Source organism: Schistocerca cancellata, chromosome 1 (assembly GCF_023864275.1).
Source record: "Schistocerca cancellata isolate TAMUIC-IGC-003103 chromosome 1, iqSchCanc2.1, whole genome shotgun sequence".
NCBI lineage: Eukaryota > Metazoa > Arthropoda > Insecta > Orthoptera > Acrididae > Schistocerca > Schistocerca cancellata.
Genome location: NC_064626.1, coordinates 686,827,109 through 686,849,197, shown reverse-complemented (window position 1 = coordinate 686,849,197; position 22,089 = coordinate 686,827,109). Strand labels below are relative to the sequence as shown.

At 42.7% G+C, this 22,089-nt stretch overlaps 1 protein-coding gene across 1 annotated transcript in view; it reads left to right on the top strand.

The window, feature by feature from the left end:
- LOC126094660 (atrial natriuretic peptide-converting enzyme-like) overlaps window positions 1-22,089 on the top strand; it is a 334,285-nt gene that overhangs the window by 86,651 nt on the left and 225,545 nt on the right. The gene's annotated exons all lie outside the window — the stretch shown is intronic.

Here is a 22,089-nt window from a genome sequence, read left to right as displayed (position 1 = left end):
GAGACACCGCGACAACTCAGAGAGCAGTCGTAATTACACCCTTTGCTAAGCACACGTGGATTTCGTCGAAGGGAAGTAGATGTAGCAGAGTTTTCTACCAATAATCCAGGACTTCAAAGGGCTCGCAGATTGGAAGAGAACATTCAGATTGACGCCTCTGTTGTCGATCTCATACAAAACTGTTGAAAGCGATAATTTGGTATCGAAACACTGATTTTCGTTTGTCGCCAAAATATTTCCGTGAGAATATCAGAATCGCTACAGATGATTTTCTCCTTTCAAATTGAAGCAAGCTAGAGACCCCGCATTAGCGGACCGCATAATCGCTGAAGCGAAATAAAGTCTACACAGTGAAGAGAGAGTCCTGGAAATTGATCGTAAGCTGACGTAAACAGCAGTTACGTACCTAATGAAAGATCCGTAGGTCAATCTACAGAACAAATTGGACGCCTTAGGAAGAACGCAATTTGCTGCTGTAAACAGGAACTCGGCACTGAATGAATTCGAAATCAGTCGGAGTTAAATTACATGAGCGCCTGTAATAGTGAAGTGATGGCTGACCTGCTTTCGCTGGTCAAAACATAAACAGCTATTGTCGATGAATACAGCACTGCGGGTAAAATTTTCAAGTGTTGTCCTTTTCGCTGTCGTAATCACTTGTTGTGATCTAAATAATGGGTACGTAATACAAGGAAAATCATTCCGATTACTACTCACGGCATGATTGAGGAATACGTAAAATAAACTCTAGTTTTAGGAAGTACTTTTTCTTGACAGACATATTCATTTATGTCATAGTTCTAATATATTGTGATCCACCGTCAGAATTTTCACGTACTACCAAATATAAGTTCAGTAACAGCTAGAGAGGGTACCTGAATAGTGGAACAGAGCAGCTGAAATAGTTCATTGAAAATTCTGAGAGAACACAAAATAATATTCTCGCAGAAGTTTATTATTGTTCTTTGACATATGCAATGAACTAAACTGCTTCGCTCTAGTGCTGCAGGCACATTAAATGGTATCAGCTTATGCAACAGTGACAGTAACGACTATTAGTAAAGTTAGGCCTGAGCTTCTTCCGGCATAGGCAATGTTCAAATTATGCAGCCCGGTGTTGCCGTAGAAGACGACTTATGTTTCGACATAGTATATCCTGTCACTACAGAAAGTGAGCGCTGTGCAATGGAAGTGAAGATCTCGCTTTGCAGGGCAATTCTGGAACTATTAAATACATACATACGCCACACACATACACATACATGCACATACACACACTGTAAGCACTAAAGTTATCGCCAACCGAAGACTACTGACGTCAGAAGTTTTCAGTAGTGAAAATTAATAACCAACGTGTGAGGTAGCATTAATTCTGTCCCCCTGTTTTTTGACAAGGGAGGGAGCAGGTTTCCATTATATATAGAATGACCGATGTCAAGACAGTGTACCTGCAATAGCGGATTTGCTCGACTGATGTAAGCGTGTGTGCGCTTATTCTCAGTACACCAGTTCTCCATAGTCCTAATAGTCTGACCATTACATATATGCCACAACTGCAAGGAATACGGTAGACACCTGCCTTACGCAAATCAAGATTGTACCTAAAAGGACCGTAATCTCAGATGGTGGTCGCAATACACATTTCACATCATACACTATCTCAACCGATGGATATTCACCTTCACCATCGATAACGTCTGACGTCGATGATATTTGGTTTTGTGATGGCGCTAGTGTTTCCAGTGTGTGTGTGTGTTATCTTTCCGTCATTCCTTCGCAAACCGAGGTTTTAAATTCGCACACAGTGTGTGCTCCTGACGAAGTATCAGCGGTAGTCGATAATCTCACACAGCTGCATTCCCGTAAGTTATTTGACATTATGAAAGTTCTTAGAAAGGTTGTAAAATATTTTTTCTTTTAATAGAGTTGTCCCTTCCTGTCTCATCACTCGACACCTGGAGGGTTACCCTGTAAAGAAGACAACCCAGCTCTGCTAATGTTTAACTTTGGGCGCTATCCAAAAGTCAATCACATACATTATGGGTGCTCCATATTGGCAGCAAAAACAGTTATCATTAACAGTGCAAATGAAGCAGAAAATATAAGACCAAGAGCTAGTATAATTGACGCTATACATAATTATTCTTCAACTGTAGCACTAAAGTTATTTAGCTATTCGGCGCCTGCTGTACAGCAGATGAACTAAAATTATGTGTGTATTACCAACTTTGTGAAAAATATCATCTCAAGAATATCCGAATAGTAAAGTCCTACTGTCCACTCACTATGCTTTTCTCTCACTGAGTATACTGGAAATAATTTTGTGGGCTTCGGAAGGTACAGAGTTGAAACAGTCGCAGGTTGAAGCTTTGAGGTGGTTCTTGAAGCACGTTCCGGCAATGCAAATGGTAGTGACCTGCCCACAAAAGTCGAAGATCCGCGTTTAAGTCCCGGTCTAGCTTGTATCCGCAAAATTTTATCACAAATTTGCAACCATATGTATACGTTGTTAAAGGGTAGAAAAATTTCAAATCAATTAAACATTGATTTTCAGCAGATGGCAATAAATTTTCATAAATCCTGCATCGGTTTTTGTACTCCCAAAAGATGTCACATTGCCTGTCTTAGTGCACCTACATTCTTCACCAGGGTATATAATGTGAGGGAAGAATTCGCCTGAAGTATCCATCTCCCTTGTGTCTTCATCCATCCGAATAAAAATGTCTCAGTTAGGTCAGTTTGCCTCCGTTGACAGACAATTGTAGTAATGTATGTGTAATGTGTTCTACCTCGTAAATCATCCGAAATAAAGAACGAGAAGCATCAAGAGACTTTCTCATAAAATCTCACGAGAAGCCGAACGAAATGCACATACAAATGGCGACCTATGGAGCACTACAGAATAACGATAACAAGGAAATTAAATCGGGGGTAGACATGGTTATATCCAATTTCTTCAATAAAAAGTCCACTGGACTTTAAGATACAGCCTAACTTGTGTTTCTGAGCTTCTTAGAGGCACGAAACATTATTCCAAACTTGTTTTATTACTGTTGGTTTATTAACAGTACCGTGTTTGTTACTTTCACATATTAGTGATGCAGTTTCTTGTTTCACTCGTTGAGAAGAGTATCAGTTGTATTGTTTGTTTATTTGCAAAAAGTATTCTAGTAAAATAATTCTCTTTATAATGTGAAGTCTGATATTCATTTATAGTCAGTAACATACTCAGTAGTAGCTCCTTATACTGACATCTCAATACACATTTTCTAGAACGGAACATAAACTTAAAATCATCTTACGACGCTATACTGTTCGATTTGCGATTGAATGCTGTATTAAATCATTTTTCTGTTGTACTCTACTTTGCGTTTTCAGTTGAGTGATAACGGCTTTGACAGTTTACGGAAATTCAAAATGAGAAACGAAAAATTAGAATAAGGAGATGGAGCTGAAGTTGGGTATTGCCGATGTGTCTGTCCGAAATGCTGTCTCTTAATAGGGTTAACTTTTTTTATACTTACGGTGAGAACCTGCCCCTATGGACCAAGTTTCCCAATGAATGCTTTGTTGTTAACGTTCCCTGCTTTTACCAAATTTCACCATGTACTCCAACTTTTAAAGGTATTTAAATATGTGTATATCGATAAGATAAAAACAGAGTACTTCTTGCTCCTTTAGGTATTTTTCTTCTGCTTTCGCTTGCAGACTCAGAGCTACACCTTCGTTATCCACAGAGTCTTCGATATACTACAATCTACAACAGCATCAGATTTCAATTCTGATAATATTTCTGTATAATACTTTTCTATAGTTATCTGTGAGTCAAACTGGTGACAATTCGGAAGCCTCCAGACTTTCTCTTCAACTACAGAACCAGCGTTCCAACTACCACAAAAACTCCATTATAGTGCAATATTGCGTAGATAAAACGCGAATCATAAATACTTGCGGAGTTTTCGAATACATCTGTTCAACAGTTACAAATTTATTACAAATCTACGTACATCGTTCGATTCCAAATCCTTCCAATCCACTGCGAGACATCAGAGCAAAAACATGACGACGACGGTGAAATGGACACCATGCGGTTTTGAATCTTAAAAATCGCTAAGTGTAAGACAACTGCGACGCTTCAGATACTATAGCTTACTACAGACCAGGCAGTACTTACAATAAACAAAACAAGATTAGAGAGGCTCATCTAAATATTGAACTTGCACAACCTTTCATTGGATTCCCCTAAATGAGTAATTGTTTTTTTATGAAGGTCCTCAAAAACTGTGATCATGCTTTTATTGATAAGGCACAGTTACTAACGAGGACCGTAGCCTTGGTCGCTGATGCCGACTGAAACATACTGGAATGTACGAAATTGATATCAGTACAGTGACTGCTGAAAAACCACCTGACAGATAACGACAAAGGCGATATAATGAAAGTCCAAAATATCGATATTTTCGATATATCCATCTTTTAGCAAATCAAAAAGAATGTTAAAAAACAGATATCGATATAATGTTTACATTTCTAGGCGTATGTGGAACGAGGTAAAAAGGCAAGTTAATGGCTCAAATGGCTCTGAGCACTATGGGACTTAACATCTATGGTCATCAGTCCCCTAGAACTTAGAACTACTTAAGCCTAACTAACCTAAGGACAGCATACAACACCCAGCCATCACGAGGCAGAGAAAATCCCTGACCCCGCCGGGAATCGAACCCGAGAACTCGGGCGTGGGAAGCGAGAACGCTACCGCACGACCACGAGATGCGGGCGGCAAGTTAATGTAAAGTTGATAACTCTTAAACAGGCACTTTAAGTTTAAGAATCTTCACAATGTAAAATTAACTGTGAAAACTGAAAAAAAACACAACTTCTGGTGTGACTACTCTAGGCGTGCACTAGAAGTAGGACAGATGACTCCGTATTAACTCGAAACGTGTAACGATACCACTTGTGCACTTGTGTCACCAGAAACTGATATATACATTTCAAAGAAATTATTTAAAAGATGGTAAATGCGTTTCCAAAGGCAATATCTTATTGGCATGTGAAGCATCTCAAAGGACATCAATATTGCAAAGGTGTAATATTTATTCACCACTGAGATTTTGTATCAACTGCTTTGGGTCTCTTTGCTGTGTCTCCCGACTGTACCATAGTCATAGTTAGTAACCTCGAATTCACGGAAACATATGTGGACTCTGTAAATTATACTATCAAATATGCATTAAATGTGTTTACTGTATATTCCTTGGTGTCAACTGAGTTGAAAAAGTTTGTAGTAATTGAGAGAAAAACTTTTGCTTTGAGACCAAGTTTTAGAAAATTTCAACAATGCCGTAGCAGCATTCGTAGTGCAGTAAGTAGTCTCTGCTCCGGTCAGCGCATTGAAGTAAGGCTGGCGACTTCAGCGGAAAATTCCTCGCTGGGCAGACCCGCTCAGGTCCTTAAAATGCCGGCCACGTGAGAGGCGCCCCCTTCCGGTCCATTAACCAATGCGGCCCAGGGCCGTAGAGCGCACCAGCCACAGGCGAACGCTCTTCACCTGGCGATGTGTTCACTTTACTCGCGTTCGAGTACGTATTGTTGCCATACACTAACGGTCGTGGAATTTGCAACACCAGCACGGATGAGTGACAGTTTATGGTACACATTAGGGACGTGGCAATTCGCAAACGATTATGATTACAGAACTGAACATGTTCTCTTCCACGTCCTGTAATCCGAGCTTCTAGATACCGAACCATCGGCTCAAAGAGGTACTGGAGAAGTTACTACGGAACAGCCCCTCATATGCGGTACACTAAGCATCAGTAGTGGTTTCTGGCGAACCGTGAAAATATTTCACACATGTTCACTGGGTCACATGTCAGGCCAAGAAAGCCGTGGCAGTCATCTTTCTTCAAATCAGTCTGTCACATATGACGCGCATTCTCGAACTGACACATGAAATAACCCGAAAGAGGAGTAATGTCTCGGTCTCCACCAACTCCCCCACACAGTCATTATTATTGAGGCTGCCCTCACTCATTAGGTTACTTACAACATGTAATGGGTCCTAATTCTGCTGCTATACGGAATTGTGCCATAACTCTGGTTCTAAGGCTTGATATTCGCATGTTCTACAAATCCCTATCGAAATTTTAATGTTCACGAAGCTCACACTACGAAGGTATCAAGCTAGACATTTTATAAAAATGCGCTGTAAATCAGAACTCTTGGTACACTCTGAGATAAAAAAAAACTACGCACCACGAAGGAATTGCTCGACAGATATGAAATCGCTGGATATGACGTAAAAGTACAGACAAACAAATTGTTAAAATCACAGAAAAACGGGTTGATTTATTCAAGATAAGGAATTCCAAAAATTGAGCAATTGAATAACACGTTGGTCTAAGCCGTTATTTGCCTTAACATTGATCGATTGAGTTGTAGGATGTCCACCCGAGAAATGTCATGCCAAATTCTGTCCATCTGGCACGTTATATCTTCAAAATCGCGGGATGTCCACAATGCACAAAATGTTCTCTATTGGAGCGAGATCCGGCGTCCTCGCTGGCCGAGGTAGGATATGACAAGCATGATGACAAGCAGCAGAAACTCTCGCCGTGTGCCGGCGGGCGTTATCTGACTGAACTGTGAGATCAGGACGGCTTTCCGTGAAGGGCAATGAAATTGGGAGGAGAATATCGCGGACTTATCGCCGTGCTGCAATGGTGCCGCGTATGACAACCAAAGGGATCTTGCTATGAAATGAAGTGGCATCCCAGACCATCATTCCTAGTTGTAGGGCCATATGGCAGCCAACAGTCCGGTTCGTCTCACACTGCTGTCTGGGGCGTCCCCAGACACGTCTTCGACCTGGAATCTCTTTCATCGGAATAGAATAGACTTCAGTCATGAGCCCGGCTACGAACTGAGCCCCGATGACCAACGAAAAGTGTCTGTAGATGCCCCTGATAGAGGCGGGATATCAAACTGACTGTCGCCCACTATACAGTTTGACAATAAGTAGTGATGGTCTAGGACCCCATTTCTTTCATAGCAGGACCCCTTTGCTTTCATTCACGGCACCCCTGCAGACAATATTCTACGCCCCGTTTTGTTGCCCTTCATGGTAAGCAATCCTTGTCTTTCATTTCAGCAAGATAATGGCAGCCCGCTCACTGCGAGAGTTTCTGCTGCTTGTCTTCGTCCTTACCAGACCCAGTCTTTGCCAGCAATGTCTCGCATCTCTCAACAGTACAGAACGTTAGGAGCGGGACCTTCCGACCAACCGGGATTTTGATTATCTAAGGCGCCAGTGGGACAGAATTTGGCATCATTTCCCTCAGGTGGACATTTAACAACACTATCGACCAATACCAAGGGGAACAACCTTTTTTTTAATAAGAGCTGAAGATGGACCAACGTGTTATTGACTTGCCGGCCGCTGTGGCATAGTGGTTCTATGCGCTTCAGTCCGGAACCGCGCTGCTTCTACGGTCGCAGGTTCGAATCCTGCCTTGGCCATGGATGTGTGTCATGTCCTTAGGTTAGTTAGGTTTAAGTAGTTATAAGTCTAGGAGACTGATGACCTTAGATGTTAAGTCCCATAGTGCTTAGAGCCATTTCAACCATTTTTTTTGTTATTGACTTGCTCAGTTAGTGAAGCTCTTTCTCTTCAATAAATCATCGAATTGTTCTGAAATGTTTATCACTCACTTGCACATGAACATCACATCCACCCATTTCGGCCTCATTCGGATAATTCGTTCGTAGTGCGTCGTTTACTTTCACCTTAGAGTCTATTTTTCCACCACGGCATTCATCGTTGTAGCAACCGGATTGTGGATACCTCAGCAACGCCTAAAACCATGGGGAAGTCTCAAGTGAAAGTCGTCACAAAACATTAAATTTGCCCGATTACGAAATTCGTGTTGTCTCGTTGTCTGATGTAGTTGGGGTTTCTCATCTCCAGCATCTGATGCAATGGCGTATAAATCACCGGACTAAACCAATACAGATAACATCGTGCCATCGACATAAGAGAAAGTGCAACATATTTTGTGGAATTTCGTCGTCGAATTCGCACAAAGGTGATGGTGCGTTGCTATAATATCAGGGAAATGGTAATGCGCTCTGTAGTCAAATTTCTTGGTCTATTACAAGGCCTGTACTAGTTGAAATGTGGGTGCGTGACATTCTCATTTCAAAAGCACCATTCTTCCTCAGTCAAACTAGCTCATTCGTTCATAATTTTGTCAATTGTCTTGTGACTGGTTTGATGCAGAGCCCTTGCACTCAACGTCCTCAATTATTGGATGTATTGCAATCTCTGCCTTCCCCTGCAGTTTTTTACTCTCTGCAGCTCCCTCTAGTATCATGGATGTTATTCCCTAACGTCTGAACATGCGTCTCATTATTCAGTCCCTTTTTCTTGTCAGTGCTTTTCATATGTCAAACCATACAATTCTCTTCTGTTCCGATTTTTCCACAGTCATTGATTCCCTACTATACAATGCTGTATTCCAAACGTACTTTCTCTGAAATTTCTTTCTCAAAGTAAGGTCTATGTTCCATAGGAGTCAAATTTTCTTGGACAGGAATGCCCTCTTTGCCTGTGCTAGTCTGTCTGTTATATCCTCACTGCTTCGTTCGCAATCGGTTATTTTGCTTCCAAGGTAGCAGAATTCCATAACTCCGTCTACTTCGTGATCACAAATATTAATTTTAAGTTTCTCGTTTCTGATACTTCTAATTTCTTTCGTCTTTCTTCGTTTTACTCTTAATCCATATTACGTACTCATTAGACTTTTCATTGCATTCAACGGATTCTGTAATTCTTCTTCGCTTCACTGAGGGTACCAATATCATCAGTCAATCTTGTCATTGATATTCCTTCACTCTGAACTTCAGTTGCTCTCTTGCAACTTCCTTTTATTACCGTCACTGTTTCTTCCGTGTATAGACTGAATAATAAGGGTTAAAGGCTGCATGCCTGTCTGGCAACTTTTTTGATCCGAGCACTTTCTCCTCGTTCTTCCCATCTTGTTCCAGTATTCCAGTGCTCATATTGTGGCCTTTTAAACCGAGTATCCTTAATGTTACTAGCTTGTACCATTACGTTACCACCAATCAGTAATCTCAATCATTCATAGTTAATGGACTGTTCTGCGCATTCTCAACGTTTGCAGTCACCTAAAAAAAAACACACACACACACACACACACACACACACAAAATCATTCGTCAGACTTCCTGTGCAGGCGCTTTTTCTCGGAAAAAGTATTAAGAAAATAAAATAAGTGATGTTTATGATACGAAGATTGTGATACAGACACGTTATAATTATGGGTAGGGTCTTGGATGTGAAAAGTATTGGAGACGATGTTACAAGCAGAATGATACAGGATCTTTGTGTGGGATGGAATGTAGGTGGTATTACAATTGGACAAGGAAAGGATGACTGGGGCCTTTGGTTTGGGTAGGATACGTTAAGGTTGGAAGAAATCTTAGGTTTCCAAAGTCATTTCATAAAGTGGGAGGGGAAGGCGATATAAATTACGCCAAGAAAGGAAATGGAGTGTTTGGTGATGCAGGGATATGGGCGCGAAAATAGGAATAAGGTCTCAAAAGCGGGGGAGACTTTAAGATGCTGAGATTTAAGAAATGTAGGACAGGCCAAAATGCTTAACACCGATAACAAAGTGGAGAGCATATCGATCCAGGATTTGAAGGGAGGAGCGGGTTTCCGTGACAGTGTGACATAGATAAGGATCGGGTGGACAATTGTTTTGTTTCTGTGGATTATTGGCGTGCTATTTACTCCCCATGTCCTATCGGTTATCGGATTTAGTTTGTTGTAGGCTTTCTTTTGAACGATTTGTAGGTAAGGGTTCCACATTGAATTCTGATAGTTAGTCCAAAATATTTTAGTGTTTTAGTTAGGTGGATTAGTGGTGAATTGTCATGTAAAGGTATCTACAACGAAATACTCGGCTGGTTATTCCTTACATCTGCATGAGTATAGTATGAGGTTTCTGTTAGTATTGATGGAAGGCTATCGCACGCAGCAGCAGGAGATAAAGTTTTCGAAATATGTAAAGGTATTTTTAAATTACCGCTGCCAGTCACAAACTTTGTCAACTATTGTATTACTTATTTATTTAGCGACATGTTTCGAGGTAAACCTCAACTTCAGGCTGAATGGAATTACAAAAACTGCTTTAAAATAAGGCCATACAGGTGTTACATAGTCTTTTTGTGAATGCTGTGGTCATCTTTTTTCTTTTGGTGTGGCAATCTCGTAGTGATGCGCTGGGGTGCCTCCATTTCCGTGCCTCTCATGGTGACTGTCCACAAATTGTCACTAACATAGCAGTAAACTGGAAACACGGCATTCACGAAAAGACTATGTAACATCTGTTTGACCTTATTTTAAAGTTGACGAAGTTAGTGACTGGTAGCAATAATTTAAAAAAACCTTTACATATTTCTTGAGACAGTCACTGTCGAAAAATAGTCAAAATGCCTTCAAATTCCTTAAGTTTTCGAGACGAAAATAAAATGATGATTGGAATAAATGAAGGGTACGATGGATTGTAAAAAGTGTGGTGTCTTCAATATGAAGAGACTATTGAACCTTTCATTGCAAGGAAGTTACTGTAAGACGAAGAAAACCACCCCAAGTTCAGAACTTCGAATGGAAACACAAAAAGTAGTAGTATGATAGAGAGTTCTCAACGGAAAATTTTTGGGTACAGACTTATTCTTGCATTTTTCGGTATTTCAATAACTTCGTCATAAGAGATCTCCCCACCGACTCGGCACAGCATTAAACCCGGGGAAGGGGGTTGGAGGGGTGGTGGGAGGGGGGAAGGGGGAGGGGGGGGGCAATGTTGACGGTTGACAGCGAAGCTAGCATTCCATTAGTGTTAGTATGATTACCAGAGCGTAACGTTACGCCGGTACGTTATCAAACATTTCTTTATAATTTCGAGGTTTCTGTTCCAGTTGCGTATAGTTGCTTGGTCATGGCTAGGTTCGAACGTGAACGTTAATTCTCAAACCACTGGCCGCATTTCAAGTGTCTGTTAGAACATTTTAGTTGTGAACAATTCCGTCTAGATCTCACACTGTATAATTTATTTATTACATTAGTGACATGTTTAATTACTCCCATCATTAGATTAAAATCATATAACTCGTGAAGCAAAATCCACGAAACACCCATCGCCCCAACGCCTAAAAGAAAACGAACATATATCAATGTATCAGAGATTGTTTCTTACCTCTTCAAATTCTCTGCCGGCAACTAAGTTTGCTAAAAGATGATTTCATTAAGTTATAATCCTGACCATGTTAAGCACAGTGTTAATGATTAATAATAATACTACCTCAGATGTGTTACTACACATTTATTGTGTTACGAGCGGTTCAGTTAGTTGAACATAATCAGGTTGTACTAAAATCATGACTTTATGTCGTGACTTTCATGTCATGACTTCAGCACAACTCGGCAAGCTGAAGATGTTCAACTAACGAAACCGGTCGAACCACAATAAATGTGTAATAATACAGCGGAGGTAGTTTTTATTAATCATTAAATTGTTGAGATATATAGTTCGCCCCCCCCCCCCCTACCCGCCCGGCACAGTGTACTTTACAGCATCTTCCGCGGAATTGTGAAATCTGTCCTCTTGAATACTTAGCGTGGTTTTCATTACGACCGGCCAGAGGAAGGAGTAGCAGCCAGGTCTTAAATGAAGCCGCTTTAAAGAGCTGCACGGAAGTCAGTTCGTCAGAGTTCAAGTGCGACTTTCTGCAGGCAGCAGCGGGAAATCTGCTGAGGCCAGCCGGTGTAATGAACCCGCACCTCCATCCTATAATATTTGCTCGGCTCAGCCGTCAAGCTGGCCACGCGCTATGAAAAGCGCACGGATATTACAGCCGCAGGTACGTGCTTCAACGAGCCTGCTTAAGCACATCACGCTTTATAACAGGAGAGAATGGCATCACGTACAGCTAACGTAAATATTCAATGAGCTTTTAGCTGGTTTTAGAGGAGTTTCCGAGTTGTTTTGTACACGTGCGTTAGATAATCATTAATCGATTTTCTGAAGCTTCATTTCTGAGGTGTTTTGGGATTTTATCGTCTTATTCTTAATTTCTTTTAATTACAATCCTTATTCCTATCACAAGTTCCACCTTTGTTTCCGAGCTTACATTTAATTTATTTATTGTATAGGTGTCGCTTCAGCTGTCAGACATCACTGATCACTACAACTGAATGATGCTGTAAAAGTAACACTATATTCCTTTTATTAATCGTATATTGGTTCTAATGTAGCATTATTCCTCCACCTTTTCTGCTTCGAGCTGCCTCATTTTGGTGTTACGTTTGTTAAAATCTCACATCCAACGCTCATCAACACTTTCCTCTTTCTTTCGTTTACTGTCGATTGACATTTTGTGTCCGGAAGGCTATTCACTCCATTAAACAAGCCTGCAACGACATCATCGAATCTTATTATTGGTATCATTCAACCCTGAAATATAATTTAGCTAGTTCCAAATGTAGAAAAATGTGAGTTAATGCGCATGACTAGGAAGAAAAAAGACGTAATTTTCGGATACAGCATTACTAGTGTCCTGCTTGAGATAGTCACATCCTTTAAATATCTACGAGTAACGTTGCAAAGCGATATGAAATGGAACAAGCATGTAACGATTGTGTTAGAGAAGGCTAATGGTCGACATTGGTTTATTGGGAGAATTTTGGGAAAGAGTCTGTAAAGGAAAGCGCATATAGGGCGCTAGCGGGACGTTTTTGTGAGTGCTACTCGAGTACATTGTATGAGGTCCTGTTAAAAGTAGACATCGAAACAATTAAAAGACAAGCTGCTAAATAGGTTCTATCAAATCTAAAGTATTACGAAGGTGCTTTGGGAACTCAATGCGAATCACTGTCGGGCAGGCGAAAAATTATTGAGATAATTTAGAGAACCGGCATTTGGAGCTGACTGCAGAGTGATTGTACTTCCGCCAACATACATTTCGCGTAAGAACCACGATGATAACATAAGAATAATTGGGGTTCATATCGAGGAATACAGGCAGTCATTTTTTTCCTCGTGGTATTTGCGAGTGGAACAGGAAAGGGAGTGACTAGTAATGGCACAGGGTACCCTCTGCCACGCATCGTACGGTCGCTTACAGAGTATGTATGTAGATGAAGAGGTGAAACCCTTCTTTTACTTTCTTCATTACTTTTTCGACATTCAGGTCAAATATTGGATGAGAAAGACTGCATCCTTGCAGTACAGTATTTTAATTCTCTCCCCATCTTCCATTCTTGTTGTTCGCTCTTGGTTCTTGTATAAGTCGTGTCTCTATTGATAACAGCGTACAGAAAACAAGAAAAGTCGTTCTTTGTCCTATTCAAACTAGTTGCCTGCAATCAAACTCCGTTGATTATCACGTTTTTCTTTGTTTTGGCGTTTCTCCAGGCTTTTAAATGAAATTAATTGTGAGCAATAGAACGGATGTAAAAAAAAGGAAATAAGTACATCATGTTGCCTGAAAGGCAATCATTTGTCACTACATGAAAAACGCACGTCAAGGAAAATCGTTCTGTAGCAGAATACTTCCATAGCTTCGAATGATTACACTCCAGTCCAGTATCGTTTCTGAAAAAACATCAGTCAGCAGTTGCTGATACTGCGGCGAATGTAACATACACTGAAGTGTCAAAAGTCATAGGATACCTCCTAAAATCATGTCGGACCACCTTTTGCCCGGCGCAATGGAGAAACTCAACGTGCCATGACTTAATACGTAGCTGGAAGCTCCTGCAAAAATATTGAACCGTGCTGTTTCTAAGGCCGTCCATAATTTTGAAAGTGTTGCGGTACAGGATTTTATCCACGAACTGACGTCTCGATTACGTCCCATAAATGTTCGATCGGATTAATGTACGGCGATATGTCACTCGAATTGGTCAGAATGTTCTTCAACCAATCGCGCGCATTTTTCGTCCGGTGAGATGGCACATTGTCATCCATCGAAATTCCATCGTTGTTTGGGAGTATGAAGTCCGTGAATGGCTGCAAATCGCCTCCAAACAGCCGAACATAACCATCTCCATTCAATTATCGGTTCAGTTGGATCACCAGTCCATGTAAATGCAAAAAAAAAAAATGGTTCAAATAGCTCTGAGCACTATGCGACTTAACTTCTGAGGTCATCAGTCGCCTAGAACTTCTAATTAAACCTAACTAACCTAAGGACATCACACACGTCAATGCCCGAGGCAGAATTCGAATCTGCGACCGTAGCGGTCGCTCGGTTCCAGACTGTAGCGCCTAGAAACGCACGGCCACTCTGGACGGCCATGCAGATACAACCCACGCCATTGTACAGCCACCACCAGCTTGTACAGTGCCTTGTTGACAAGTTGGGTCCATGGTTTGGTGGGGTTTGTGCCAACTCAAACCTTGCCATCACTCTTTCCAACTAAAATCTGGACTCATATGACCACGTCACGGTTTTGCAGTCATCTACGGTACAACCGATACGACCACGAGCCGAGAAGAGAGTTGCAGACGACGTCGTGCTGTTAGAAAAAGCACTTGCGTCAGTCGTCTGCTTCCATAGCCATAGACCATTAACGCCAAATTTTGCCACGTTTTCCTAAACGATACGTTTTTCGTACGCCCCACGATGATTTCTGAGATTATTTCACGAAGTGTTGCGTGTCTGTTAGCACAGACAACTCTACGCAGACACCACTGCTCTCGGTCGTTAAATGAAGGCCGTCTGCCACTGTATTGTCCGTGGTGAAGTGTAATGTCTAGAGTGCCTTGACGCTGTGGATCTAAATTAACTAATTATTTCCGAAATGGAATTTCCCGTGCATTACTTCCCGTCGTGCGACCATAATCAGCGTTCCCTCGGCAAGCACTAGAGCACTACGGCCGTTAGAAACTGCCCCTGTCCGTATCACGACACCCTGTACGAACCGCCTGATGTGTTCCTACTGTTTACGGTCTTCTTTTTGACACCACAGCCGCAAATGACATGAATCACTTGAGTACAAATGACAGCTCCGCCAATGCTTTGCCCTTTTATGCCTTGTGTACGTGATATTGCCACCATATGTACATGTGCATATCGCTATCCCACGACACGTAAACTTGAATGATTATTACATATGAGCGTCAGCTGCGACCGCCTAGCACCGCTCTCTGAAAGCTAAGATCCAAGCAGCAGCGAGAGCCATTGCTACCTTCATCACGGTGCAAAATATCGCAGTTGAAGAAGCGAAACTTGCGATTTGACTCACACCAAGTTGTGTTCAGCAGTGAGAGCAGAGGCTGTCACACAGATGCTGGCGGTCGTTTGTGGCTGGCTGGCTCTGAGCACTATGGGACTTAACAGCTATGGTCATCAGTCCGTTTGTGGCTGTGATATCAAAGAAGAATGTAAACAGCAGGAACACGTCAGGCGGTTCGTACAGGGCTTGCGCGGGTGTCGTGGTACGGAGAGGAGCAGTTTCTAATGACCATAGAGCTCTAGTGCTTGCCAAGGGAACACTGAACAGTAAAATAGACATCTAAACACCAATCAGAAAAGTCTTTGCATCTTTGAACGTCAGTGAAATGTGCTCCTTCCACCACACACTTGACTCCTTATCCAGCATGCCCCATAAGATACTAGCCGGGTACTGCAACTTTATGAGCATGTTTGTGATGGGACGGTGTCGCTTTCTGTCTCTCAGCTGCAGCCCTTGACCGGTTTTGACAACATATGAAACGAGAGCGCAGTACTGCCGTCCAACACCTCTTCAACATTTGACTAATATAATTATGTGCATGGTTGCGCAACCTGTCCATCCAGTACCACAGGCTGAGTGCGGCAGAGAAAGCAACACGCGTAACTCGCAATGTACAGGAGTGGACACAAAAATATGGAAACATGAAAAATACAATGCATTATCTTTCCTACTACGGTCTAGGAAATCAGCTGGCATTGAAAACAGCTTCCAGGCGTCTTGGAATCGATAAATATAGGTTCTGTACTGTTTTCAATGGAAGCTTATGCCACTCTCCCTGAAAAATAGTGGCAAGTTCAGCAACGATGATGGAAGTGGATAGAGATCACCCACCCCTCTCTCAAAAATAGATACAAAGGCTGAATAATGTTGAGATCTGGTGACGGTGGTGGCTAGGGCAGATGCGACAATTCATCCTCGCGCTCTCAAAACAAGCCATGGACGATGCGAGCTGGAGCTGCGTGAAGAAGAGCCTTGTCGTCCTGGAACAGAGCATCACGGTTGGCGCGTGAACATTGTAGCGTGCAACGGATCTGATCAGCCAAAATGATCACATAATCCTTGGCAGAAACACAAATTTATTGAGTGTTCATGGAGCCCGTGCAATACCGCAATATGACTACCGAAATCACGACTTAACCCCCGCCATGTTTCACTTTGGGACAGAAACTCGCCCAGAATTTTGGAACAGTGTGAAAAAAAGCACATCCGATCTAATGACATTCTTCCAATGCTCCAAAGTCCAGGTTTCGTGGATTCGTCGCCACGTTTTCCGGTTACGGACGCCTGCGTAACTGATGACTGGTTCTGGAATTCCAGCTCGTCCTGAAATTCTCTGCTTATGGAGCTCCCATAGTGTTTTTTTTTTTTTTTTTTTTTTTTTGGTTCTGACAGGGTTCGCGAGTATAACATTCAGTTTTGCAGTGACTTTTGCAGCTGTCGTCTTCTTATTTTTCGTCACAGTCTCCTTCAGTGACAGTAAGTGTCGATCTCTCAACACCAATTTCTTCTGCCTTGTGACTCAGCGGATTATATTTTTCCACTTTCCCTGTACGCGCCACAAATCTTCGATACGGTGCCTCTAGAAACATTGAACATTTCAGTTACCTTGATTACGGATGCACCCACCATACGAGTACCAACAATTTGTCCACGTTCTAATGCACTGACTTCCGACACAATGCACTCGTATCTACTCAGAACACTGCTTTGCCCACGACTCACACTTACAATGAGCTGAGGGCATTTTGCAGGTGTCGTTCGTGGTCATCCTGCAAGCTTGGCTAGCATCTGCATTTAAAGTCAAGTGTGCATGTTTCCTTTTTTTCCTACTAGCTGTAATACCTGTGTAATCATGTTAGTGATGGGTAATCATTGTCTAAACATCGATATCGGATAATAGATCCCGAACGTAGTTGGTTTTAATATCGACGTGAATTGATGATTTTATAGAGTGGCGTAAAACACATCATATAAACACATATGATATCATATTTACTAATCAATAAGTGCAGTAATAATTAACATTACAAACCCGCAAAGTTTCTGTCTATAAACTGTAAAAATAACATTTTTGGTGCAGTTTTTCGCTTGAGTCTATTGCATTGTTAACAGAAAGCGTATCCCGCTGTTGCGAAAAGTCTTCTCAAGTATGTAAGTGCAGTTTTTCGTGGCTCCGAATACGTAGTACCGATAACTAATGGATCTAATGGGTAGTACTGATAACTAATCTATCTTTTTAAGATCTATGAGACGATCTTCCAGATAATAACTGAAGTTTGATGGTAGATCCTTCCCTGTTTCAGTTTGCAAATTATCCTTTTCTTATCCTGTTTATAATTTTGGTTTCTCTTTTTTCCTGTGAGGTATCAACGTGCTGCGCATCCTCACTGACAGTCATTTTAGCAGCTTAAAGCAAAGTATCGATGGTTTTGATTGCCTTCGTACGTGCTAAAACATCATGGAAGTGTACCTTCTAGATTCTAGGTTCGAGCGCCGTTATATGGCTAATATGTTAACACGTTCTGTTGCAAACAATCGCATTTTATTTTTCTGTTATGATGTTACTCTTCAGAATCATTCCAACAGTTTGTGTTGGTTGCTTGCCAGGTGTTTTGATATTCGATACATAAGTTATTCGGATTACATTACGGCTTAAAACGGATTTTTCTATGCAAATTTCACTTTCAATTGTCTCTATAGGCCGCATGAAGTCAGAAGGGGGACAAAAGAGATGCAAACAACTACAGAGGAATATCGCTACTAGAGGTCGGATACAAGGTGCTGTCAAAACTATTGCTCAAGAGAGTAGAAGAACGGGTAGAAAGTACAGTTGCCGACAGCCAAGCGGGATTCAGGAAGGGAGGAGGTTGTGTAGAACAGATATTTATCCTGAAGCAACTGATAGAACATAGGGCCTTAAAAAACAAACAGACAGTAATAACCTTCGTGGACTTCACAATGGCATATGACTCCATCGACAAACAGACTCTTGTTAGGATCCTGAAGAACAGAGGACTTGACGGAACTGCACAAGAACTCATAAAAGAAATTCTGACAGACACAAAAGCAAGGGTGAGATTCAGAGGAGCACTGTCAGAAGAATTTGAGATCAAGACTGGTGTTAAACAGGGAGAAGGATTGTCACCATTGTTGTTGCTATATAGCACTGGACGAAGTGATCAGGCAGTGGAGAGCAAGAAACGAGGAAATGGGAATACCAAAGACCCACGTGGGGGACAAAAAGGACAACAGGGCTTAAGTGGACTGCCTAGCCTTTGCAGACGATATTTTTTTTTTTTGTCATCAGTCTACTGACTGGTTTGATGCGGCCCGCCACGAATTCCTTTCCTGTGCTAACCTCTTCATCTCAGAGTAGCACTTGCAACCCGCGTCCTCAATTATCTGCTTGACGTATTCCAATCTCTGTCTTTCTCTACAGTTTTTGCCCTCTACAGCTCCCTCTAGTACCATGGAAGTCATTCCCTCATGTCTTAGCAGATGTCCTATCATCCTGTCCCTTCTCCTTATCATGTTTTCCACATATTCCTTTCCTCTCCGATTCTGTGTAGAACCTCCTCATTCCTTACCTTACCAGTCCACCTAAATTTCAACATTCGTCTATAGCACCACATCTCAAATGCTTCGATTCTCTTCTGTTCCGGTTTTCCCACAGTCCATGTTTCACTACCATACAATGCTGTACTCCAGACGTACATCCTCAGAAATTTCTTCCTCAAATTAAGGCCGATATTTGTTATTAGTAGATTTCTCTTGGCCAGAAATGCCTTTTTTGCCATAGCGAGTCTGCTTTTGATGTCCTCCTTGCTCCTTGCAGACGACATAGCAATAGTAAGTGAGACGGAAGAAGACGCAAAGACACAACTCGACAACTTAAGTAAGGTAACCAGAAAGGTGGGACTAAGGATCGCCTATAACAAGACAAAGACATTAAACAGCACTGCAGACTGGGAAACACCGGAAGGCACTGTGCAAATGGTGGACAAATTTAAATACCTGGGATAATTTATAATAGGAAGGAACAGGAGCAAGGAGGGAATAACAGAGGGGATAAAGAAGATGAGGTCAGCCTTCTGCTTGACGAGAGGGGTATGCAATAAAAATATACCCACAGAGGCAAAGATAAGCCACTACAAGGCAACAGTGAGGAATTCAGTATTATATGCTGCTGAGACGATGACACTAGGAAGAAATGGGGCAGAGCAATTAGAGAAAGAAGAGAGGAAAATACTGAGAAAAATACTAGGTCCCAAAAGAGGTGGAGAGAGGTGGATGCGAAGACCTAGGGAAGAATTGTACCGGAACATGAGAACAATATCCGGGAAATCCGACTCTAAAGGGCAAGGTTTGCTGGGCATGTAGTTAGGATGAGTATGGACAGAATGACGAAGAGAGCGTGGGAAACAACAGGGAGGGCAAGGGGAAAGACAGGAACCAAGTGGATTTTTGAACTTCGGAAGGACTGGTTGGAATTGGGGATCAAGGTCGAAGGAAAGGAAAATTGGAGGAACAAATATACACCGACAAATATGCTGGAGATCAATGACAGAGAGGAATACAGGAAAAGATTAGAATGTCACCAGTGGAGCCGCCAGGAGAAACGGAAACTGAAGATCTTGGAAGAAGAGCTGGAGAGGAGAAGAGAGAGAATGAAGAGGTTCTGGGAGAAGAAGAGGAAAATGCAGTCCACGAATGGGCTACCCGTTGTCCTACAGAGGCCGTAACGCAAAAAGAAGAAGAAATTTCACTTTACATTGTTTCTATAGGCCGCATGAAGTCAGAACCATCTGCCAAAACCTCATTGTCCACAGGTGTTAGAATGGTTGGTGGACTAGCGTGACAACTAATGTTTGGTTAGTTTTGGAAGGAAAGGGACCAAACTACGGGGTCATCAGACCCGACATTTAATCATATGATTAAAAATGGGCGACGCTGCAAAAATTCATCAGTCATACAGAACGTTGAATTCCGTCTAGCGGATATTTCTTGAGTTAGTTTGAGGTCTGATTCATTTCTGAGCTTCTCACTTCCTGTCACATTTTATTGAAAACACGTTATATACCTTTCACACCAGTGAGAAATTCAGTCTTTCAACAGAATTTTTGAATATACACTCCTGGAAATTGAAATAAGAACACCGTGAATTCATTGTCCCAGGAAGGGGAAACTTTATTGACACATTCCTGGGGTCAGATACATCACATGATCACACTGACAGAACCACAGGCACATAGACACAGGCAACAGAGCATGCACAATGTCGGCACTACTACAGTGTATATCCACCTTTCGCAGCAATGCAGGCTGCTATTCTCCCATGGAGACGATCGTAGAGATGCTGGATGTAGTCCTGTGGAACGGCTTGCCATGCCATTTCCACCTGGCGCCTCAGTTGGACCAGCGTCCGTGCTGGACGTGCAGACCGCGTGAGACGACGCTTCATCCAGTTCCAAACATGCTCAATGGGGGACAGATCCGGAGATCTTGCTGGCCAGGGTAGTTGACTTATACCTTCTAGAGCACGTTGGGTGGCACGGGATACATGCGGACGTGCATTGTCCTGTTGGAACAGCAAGTTCCCTTGCCGGTCTAGGAGTGGTAGAACGATGGGTTCGATGACGGTTTGGATGTACCGTGCACTATTCAGTGTCCCCTCGACGATCACCAGAGGCGTACGGCCAGTGTAGGAGATCGCTCCCCACACCATGATGCCGGGTGTTGGCCCTGTGTGCCTCGGTCGTATGCAGTCCTGATTGTGGCGCTCACCTGCACGGCGCCAAACACGCATACGACCATCATTGGCACCAAGGCAGAAGCGACTCTCATCGCTGAAGACGACACGTCTCCATTCGTCCCTCCATTCACGCCTGTCGCGACACCACTGGAGGCGGGCTGCACGATGTTGGGGCGTGAGCGGAAGACGGCCTAACGGTGTGCGGGACCGTAGCCCAGCTTCATGGAGACGGTGGCGAATGGTCCTCGCCGATACCCCAGGAGCAACAGTGTCCCTAATTTGCTGGGAAGTGGCGGTGCGGTCCCCTACGGCACTGCGTAGGATCCTACGGTCTTGGCGTGCATCCGTGCGTCGCTGCGGTCCGGTCCCAGGTCGACGGGCACGTGCACCTTCCGCCGACCACTGGCGACAACATCGATGTACTGTGGAGACCTCACGCCCCACGTGTTGAGCAAATCGGCGGTACGTCCACCCGGCCTCCCGCATGCCCACTATACGCCCTCGCTCAAAGTCCGTCAACTGCACATACGGTTCACGTCCACGCTGTCGCGGCATGCTACCAGTGTTAAAGACTGCGATGGAGCTCCGTATGCCACGGAAAACTGGCTGACACTGACGGCGGCGGTGCACAAATGCTGCGCAGCTAGCGCCATTCGACGGCCAACACCGCAGTTCCTGGTGTGTCCGCTGTGCCGGTCGTGTGATCATTGCTTGTACAGCCCTCTCGCAGTGTCCGGAGCAAGTATGGTGGGTCTGACACACCGGTGTCAATGTGTTCTTTTTTCCATTTCCAGGAGTGTATTTTTGGCTACCTAACTTAGCATATGCAAAAACACGATGTATGTCTTTCTCTTCCAAATACTAATTCTGTTTCTTTAGCCACATCACTTTTGTTGTTATGACAAATGTTTGGAAAAAGAGATGTTTAGATGAATAAATTATCTACAGTAGTAACAAGTAAAACGGGCCTATTCTTCTTTTTATGCTGAAGGTCGACATTTTGCCTTTAACA